Source organism: Lagenorhynchus albirostris, chromosome 6, assembly GCF_949774975.1.
Source record: "Lagenorhynchus albirostris chromosome 6, mLagAlb1.1, whole genome shotgun sequence".
Lineage (NCBI taxonomy): Eukaryota > Metazoa > Chordata > Mammalia > Artiodactyla > Delphinidae > Lagenorhynchus > Lagenorhynchus albirostris.
Genome location: NC_083100.1, coordinates 37,609,809 through 37,618,310, shown reverse-complemented (window position 1 = coordinate 37,618,310; position 8,502 = coordinate 37,609,809). Strand labels below are relative to the sequence as shown.

At 38.0% G+C, this 8,502-nt stretch overlaps 1 long non-coding RNA gene across 1 annotated transcript; it reads left to right on the top strand.

The window, feature by feature from the left end:
* Positions 1 to 2,936: 2,936 nt before the first annotated feature.
* LOC132521707 (uncharacterized) lies at positions 2,937 to 8,297 on the top strand. Its single transcript, XR_009540940.1, has 3 exons — positions 2,937 to 3,006; positions 8,010 to 8,074; positions 8,227 to 8,297. It is a non-coding gene; the product is annotated as an uncharacterized LOC132521707 (long non-coding RNA).
* The last annotated feature ends 205 nt before the right edge of the window (positions 8,298 to 8,502 follow it).

Sequence of the window (8,502 nt, the reverse complement as noted above, 5' to 3'; positions counted from 1 at the left end):
AGGAAGAGTAGGTTACCTTATAACCTACTGCTAGACAGGGAGGCATCTTAGGGCTATAAGAAAGACTCACTACAAAGGATCTGAGAATAGCCACATCAAATGGTATTTCTAAATTATTAGGTTATACTTCCTTCTTTGTGCCAGCCCTGAACTTTGGTAAAGATTTGTTAAAAAAAAAAAAAAGATTTAGGTACTCAAGTGATATACAAAATTAGAAGGCAGATCCTATGGTTGAGAAAGTGACTAACTAGAGAAAATCAGGTAATTATTAATAAACTTTTGTGTTAATAGAGTGACATTCTACTGTTAAGTAAAACTTCCATGAATAGAATAAGTCCCAACAAATGATTTTTATTTCATTCACTGCTGAACATAAGGATTGCTGGAGATACTGCTTTTCTCAATGCACTTGAGAATAGGAAAATGTTAGCTAAGGCATCTCTAATGACTAAATGCCTACTTCAGAGCATCAGTGTTTAGACAAATCCTTTTGTCTAAAAAAAATCTCATCATTTGCTCTGCCTGCTTTAGATGATTTGAGTTTAAATATTGTGATTCAAGAAGAATGTATCAAGGAGCCCAAGTTTATCTCATAAAGCTGAATAAAACACTGGAGGTAGCATGTAGGCTAAATCAATTGCCCAGCTTGAATGTGACAACAGAAATGGTACAAGTGTTCTAGTAGTTCTTCTAAAAACTAGCAATTTATATTTAGTTCAGGGAAATGAACTAAAGCTCCTAAGGTAAGCCCCATTTCTCTAAAGAGGCATGGTTGATTACCTATTGTACTTTCCAGGATTTGGGCATATATGCCATTCTTTTGACTTAAGACTGAGCATGTCTACTAACAATTTAGTAGAAACAATTTACCAATGGTAGAATAGTTAACTATCAGGAGTAAGTCATAAAAGCAATGGGTAATATTTTAATGGCACATCAGACCTAGATGCTTCTAGGGTTTAAAATGTTTTAAATTGTGCAGTTACACAGAGAGTTTACTGTATCACTTAAGGATACTTTGTGAAGGTACAAAATAGTCTCCTAACCAGAAAAGAAACATTTATAAAGTATTGTAAAATAAGTTAAAAGATAGTTACCAAAGTAAGTGTTGTGAGAAAATTCATTTCAGTGACATTAAGCTATATTTAACTGTGGGCACTGTTAGAATTTTTGAGCTAAGGAGACTTCAGTAGGCAATTATGATAGTGATCCATTTGTCTTGGAATCACACATTTTATCAGTATAAAAAGTAGCATGAGTTTGGTACTTGTCATTAGGATGTAAAAAAAGATAACTAAACAAGAATAACCCTTACCCCAAATAGCAAACACTACATGGAGGGTCTGTACAAAGACTGATAAATGCCTATATTGCAGTTACTAGCAAGAAGGATGGAAAGGAAGAAGAAAAGCAACCAAAGGTTCATTTGTTTTTGTTGGTGGACTTTATGTTCTCAAAAACATGTGGAAATGTGCCATGTTCCCAAAATATAGAGTAGATGGCACTGCCTATAGGTGGGTATCTTTTGCTCTCAGAGGGATTAAAGTTTTTCTGGTATACTTAGAAGGCTTTTCTCACCTTGTGTTCCTTATATTTCCCAGAGTGCTGAATTGCACAACACTTTTAAAGAAAAATTTTGACCAACAATCTAAAAAATTAAATTCTAGGGTAATTCTATTACTACTGTTTTGGTTGGGAAACTGTTCACACTTAGGTTACTTGATAAAAGCATGATTAAACAGTTTCAGGTTTATTACAATTTATTTATTTTAGAATTGAAATATTTTTTGATCCTGACTCCAAGATGATTAAGGGATTAGAATAGACATTTTATTTGTGTCTTAAGATTTAATTTTAGTGATTCAACGATAGATGGTCTATAACTCTTGAATAAGACAAAAATTATTTCTGAAAAATATTGTGTTCTCTAAGGATCTTCTCAGGTCCCCACCCAACCACTTCCCACTTTGCCTCCTTACAGGTGACAATTAGTAATCAGAAGTTCGAGGTTCTATCACTTAATAGTAATGTCATCTTTGGCAATTTTCTTAACCTTTCTGAGCGTCCCTTCTCTTGTAAAAAGTTGCCTGATTATGTCACAAAAATATTGAGTGGATAAAATGAGATTATGTGAAGTGCTCGTAAATTTTAAGGTGCTATATAAATATGAGGTGTTATTCTTAGAAAAATATAGTAAGCAAAAACGTGATATTCTAAGCATGATTTTATAGCAGATTATCATCAACATCAACAAAGTTAAGGCAGTTTTTATAAGGAATGTTATCATGGACTTTAAACAATCTTCAGTGACTAAACCGAAGCTTTTCTTTAGAACTACCTAGAAATTATATAGCAAATTTAGTTACACAGGTTAAGTTACCAATATTTTAAGACTAACATTGTAAGGCTATTCCACAGTTGTAGACCCTGTAGTCCTTAGGTTATATGATTCTATGATTTCATGTTTATAACACAGGGAAACAGGCTTATTATACCTAAACATAATTCAGTTTATTTATATAGCTGTATCAATGGCTAAGCCAGAAACCTTCAAGGGTTAAAGTAATAGAAGAGTTCACACCTATTCCTTATGGCTTAATGGCTTTCAGACTATATTTTTTGATCCTAGTTTAATATTACCTTAATTTTTTTAATGTATTAATAGGGTTACCTACATTCTGATTTCCTGGGGACAGTCTAGGTTTATGCCTTTTGTAATATTAGAATTTAAGTTTTGAAAAATAGCCTTTGAATAGAATGATTTAATGGATTTATTAATGTGATAAACTTCTTTGTTGGTCAATAAGTACATATTTAAAAAATTATGTAATTTAAATTATTTTTGGTGTCCCCTTTCAAGTGTCCTGATTTGAATGATAAACATATCATTTAGTAAGAACTTGGGGCAGAGATGAGCAAGTCAAGAACTTTCTGACTACTACAAGGAGCAGAAGTGAAAATGGAACTTGATATGATTGATAAAACATCAGAGGATCTTGTCTATAGGTAAATGGCTTTCATTTGTATAAGATAATCAAATCAAGTCTGTCTGCTGCTCATCAATGAAGGTGGGAGTGAGATTCAAGAGGAAATAAGTGCTAGAGACAAGGACTCATAATTCTGAATCCATATAATCATATTTCAGAGAAGGTTAAGCTGATATTCATATTGGAACTTGACAAGTTGCTGAGAATGTAATTATCTCTGAGAAAAGATGAAGTTACATTCTTACACCTGACTCTATTCAGACAGACTCTAATGACAAGCTTGTCTTATTAGAACAGACTGTATTTATTGACAATAGAGACAAGAGTCTTGAAACTGCATGACCAGAGATTAAATCATGTCAGTGAATACTATATTGTTGGCTACCTTTACCTAGAGTGTATAAAGATGTTTGGTTTGAAGGATGTCTAATAAAGAAAATAGACCAACTGGATGATTTACATGAAGAGATGATCTTTAGAGTGAATTTTGGATATTTTCCCCAATAATTCATCATTTAGAAGAAAATAAGGGAAGCTGAATTCTCTGTAATGGGTATACAAAATTTAAGCAAAGGTGATGATGATTTAGAAAGTAATTTTCAAGAAGCAAGTGAAAGGATTCAAAAGTTTTTAACTTCAAAAGTACAAATCTGGGGCTTCCCTGGTGGCGCAGTGGTTGCGAGTCTGCCTGCCGATGCAGGGGACGCGGGTTCGTGCTCCGGTCCGGGAGGATCCCACATGCCGCAGAGCGGCTGGGCCCGTGAGCCATGGCCGCTGAGCCTGCGCGTCCGGAGCCTGTGCTCCGCAATGGGAGAGGCCAAAACAGTGAGAGGCCCGCATACCGCAAAAACAAAAACAAAAACAAAACAAATCTGTTAAACTACAAAGCAAAATGTCTGTATTTCATTATCTAGGGTTATACTTATGAGATCCATTGAGGAAACAGGACAGCCCATTTGAAATCTAGTAAGATACAGATTTACAAAAAGATGAATATTAACTAACATCCTTTTTTTTTCTTTTTTAAATTTTCTTTTATTTTTTTATACAGCAGGTTCTTATTAGTCATCCATTTTATACACATCAGTGTATACATGTCAATCCCAATCTCCCATTCATCACACCACCACCCCTGCCCACCGCCACTTCCCCCTTTGGTGTCCATACGTTTTTTCTCTACTTCTGTGTCTCAATTTCTGCTCTGCAAACTGGTTCATCTGTACCATTTTCTAGGTTCCACATATATGCGTTAATATACAATATTTGTTTTGTTTTGTTTTATTTTGCGGTACGTGGGCCTCTCACTGTTGTGGTCTCTCCTGTTGTGGAGCACAGGCTCTGGACGCACAGGCTCAGCGGCCGTGGCTGACGGGCCTAGCTGGTCCGCGGCATGTGGGATCTTCCCGGACCGGGGCACGAACCTGTGTCCCCTGCATCAGCAGGCGGACTCTCAACCACTGCGCCACCAGGGAAGCCATGATATTTATTTTTCTGTTTCTGACTTAACTTCACTCTGTGTGACAGTCTCTAGATGCATCCACGTCTCTACAAACGACCGAATTTTGTTCCTTTTTATGGCTGAGTAATATTCCATTGTATATATGGGCCACATATTCTTTATCCATTTGTCTGTCAATGGGCATTTAGGTTGCTTCCATGACCTGGCTATTGTAAATAGTGCTGCAATGAACATTGGGGTGCACGTGTCTTTTTGAATTATGGTTTTCTCTGGGTATATGCCCAGTAGTGGGATTGCTGGGTCATATGGTAATTCTAATTTTAGTTTTTAAAGGAAACTCCATACTGTTCTCCATAGTGGCTGTATCAATTTTCATTCCCACCAACACTGCAAGAGGGTTCCCTTCTCTCCACATTCTCTCCAGCATTTGTTGTTTGTAGATTTTCTGATGGTGCCCATTCTAACTGGTATGAGGTGATACCTCATTGTAGTTTTGATTTGCATTTCTCTAATAATTAGTGATGTTGAGCAGCTTTTCATGTGCTTCTTGGCCATCTGTATGTCTTCTTTGGAGAAATGTCTATTTAGGTCTTCTGTGCATTTTTGGATTGGGTTGTTTGTTTTTTGTAATATTGAGATGCATGAGCTGTTTATATATTTTGGAGATTAATCCTTTGTCTGTAGATTCATTTGCAAATATTTTCTCCCATTCTGAGGGTTGTCTTTTCATCTTGTTGATGGTTTCCTTTGCTGTGCAAAAGCTTTGAAGTTTCATTAGGTTCCATTTGTTTATTTTTGTTTTTATTTCCATTACTCTAGGAGGTGGATCAAAAAAGATCTTGCTGTGATTTATGTCAAAGAGTGTTCTTCCTATGTTTTCCTCTAAGAGTTTTATAGTGCCTGGCCTTACATTTAGGTCTCTAATCCATTTTGAGTTTATTTTTCTGTATGGTGTTAGGGAGTGTTTTAATTTCATTCTTTTGCACGTAGCTGTCCAGTTTTCCCAGCACCGCTTATTGAAGAGACTGTCTTTTCTCCATTGTATATCCTTGCCTCCTTTGTCATAGATTAGTTGACCATAGGTGCGTGGGTTTATCTCTGGGCTTTCTATCCTGTTCCATGGATCTATATTTCTGTTTTCGTGCCAGTACCATATTGGCTTGATTACTGTAGCTTTGTAGTATAGTCTGAAGTTAGGGTGTCTGATTCCTCCAGTTCCGTTTTTTTCCCTCAAGATTGCTTTGGCTATTCGGGGCCTTTTGTGTCTCCATACAAATTTTATGATTTTGTGTTCCAGTTCTGTAAAAAATGCCATTGGTAATTTAAAAGGGATTGCACTGAATCTGTAGAATGCTTTGGGTAGTATAGTCATTTTCACAATATTGATTCTTCCAATCCAGGAACATGGTATATCTCTCCATCTGTTGGTATCATCTTTAATTTCTTTCATCAGTGTCTTACAGTTTTCTGCATACAGGTCTTTTGTCTCCCTAGGTAGGTTTATTCCTAGGTATTTTATTCTTTTTGTTGAAGTGGTAAATGGGAGTGTTTCCTTATTTTCTAGTTCAGATTTTTCATCATTAGTGTATTTCTGTGCATTAATTTTGTACCCTGCAACTTTACCAAATTCACTGATTAGCTCTTGTAGATTTCTGGTGGTACTTTTAGGATTCTCTATGTATAATATCATGTCATCTGCAAACAGTGACAGTTTTACTTCTTCTTTTCCAATTTGTATTCCTTTTATTTCTTTTTCTTCTCTGCCGTGTCTAGGACTTCCAAAACTATGTTGAATAATAGTGGTGAGAGTGGACATCCTTGTCTTGTTCCTGATCTTAGAGGAAATGCTTTCAGTTTTTCACCATTGAGAATGATGTTTCCTGTGGGTTTGTCATATATGGCCTTTATTATGTTGAAGTAGCTTCCCTCTTTGCCCAGTTTCTGTAGAGTTTTTATCATAAATGGGTGTTGAATTTTGTCAAAAGCTTTTTCTGCATGTATTGAGATGATCATATATTTTTTTTTTTTTGCGGTACGCGGGCCTCTCACTGTTGTGGCCTCTCCCATTGCGGAGCAACAGGCTCCAGATGCGTAGGCTCAGTGGCCATGGCTCACAGGCCCAGCCGCTCCACGGCATGTGGGATCCTCCCGGACTGGGGCACGAATCCGTGTCCCCTGCATTGGCAGGTGGACTCTCAACCACTGCGCCACCTGGGAAGCCCTTTGCCTCCATTCTTTTTCCAAGGTCCTGGATCATCTTCACTATCATTCTGAATTCTTTTTCTGGAAGATTGCCTATCTCCATTTCGTTTAGTTGTTTTTCTGGTGTTTTACCTTTTTCCTCCATCTGGTACATAGCCCTCTGCCATTTCATCTTGTCTTTCTGTGATTGTGGTTTTTGTTCCACAGGCTGCAGGATTGTAGTTCTTCTTGCTTCTGCTGTCTGCCCTCTGGTAAACTATCATCATTTCTAATTTCATCTGATCTTTAGGAATTAGACACAAACATAACTGTGGTTGATCATCATCTTTCAAAGTTTCCTTTTATAATGTTTATAATACATAAAGCAAAAGAAAGAAAAGGATAAAACATTCCACGTTCAAGCAAAAGCTATCCTGGTTCTCTCTGTTTTTTTCATACTTCCAAAGTGCTCGCTCTGTTATTATTAGGAAGCATTGTGAACAATATGAAGCTTTAAGAGTACCAATGGGGGGTGCTTCCCTGGAGGCACAGTGGTTAAGAATCCGCCTGCCAATGCAGGGGACACGGGTTCGAGCCCTGGTCTGGGAAGATCCCACATGCCGCAGAGCAACTAAGCCCATGTGCCACAACTACTGAAGCCTGTGTGCCTAGAGATCATGGTCCGGAACAAGGGAAGCCACCACAATGAGAAGCCCGCGCACCAGAACGAAGAGTAGCCCCTGCTCGCTGCAACTAGAGAAAGCCCGCGTGCAGCAATGAAGACCCCATGCAGCTAAAAAAAAAAAAAAGAAAAAAGGAGTACCAATGGGAGCTTCCCTGGTGGTGCAGTGGTTAAGAATCCTCCTGTCAATGCAGGGGACACGGGTTCGAGCCCTGGTTCAGGAAGATCCCACATGCCGCGGAGCAACTATGCGCGTGTGCCACAACTACTGAACCTGTGCTCTAGAGCTTGTGAGCCACAAGTACTGAGCCCGTGTGCCACAACTACTGAAGCTTGTGTGTCTAGAGCCCATGCTCCGAAACAGGAGATGCCACTGCAATGAGAAGCTCGTGCACCACAATGAAGAGTAGCCCCCCCTCGCTGCAACTAGAGAAAGCCCGAGCACAGACATGAAGACCCAATGCAGCCAAAAAAAAGAAAAAAAGAGTACCAAGGGGTTCAGAAATGGAAGAAGGAAGGAAGCTGTGAAAACCAAGAATGACATTCTCTTAAGTATGAATTAGCTACTTGTAAGCTGGATTCCTTAAGCCAAAACATTGTTACCATATTGCCTGAATTTTTTCATGTTACATTATACTGTTGGAAATTCTACTAAATTGGATTGAGTGTTTGCATTAACTAACATTCTCTTTATTCTTAGGGAAGTCAAGGAGGAGAAAGATCCTTTTTTCTCCCTTTCTTTTATTCCTCAAATCTAGAATTCAGGTTAGTATTATTAGATTACGTACTTAGCCCAATATTGACATCTTTTCTGGGACTATCTTTTGAATTTAAATATCATCAGTAATATGGTTGGAATTTGGCAAAACTCTTCCAAAATTAAGTATGCTTGATTGCTTTCTTTTCTTTCATTTTAGAGCCATATTTGAAAATGAAAGCAGAGGTGACAGTGTACATATAATGGCTACATAGAAAATATACTTAAGCTCTATCATTTTCAGTCAATGAAAATTAATTGGGGGCTTCCCTGGTGGCGCAGTGGTTAATAATCCACCTGCCAATGCAGGGGACATGGGTTCGAGCCCTGGTCCGGGAAGATCACACATGCTGTGGAGCAACTAAGCCTGTGCACCACAGCTACTGAGCCTGTGCTCTAGAGCCTGTGAGCCACAACTACTGAAGCCCACGTGCCT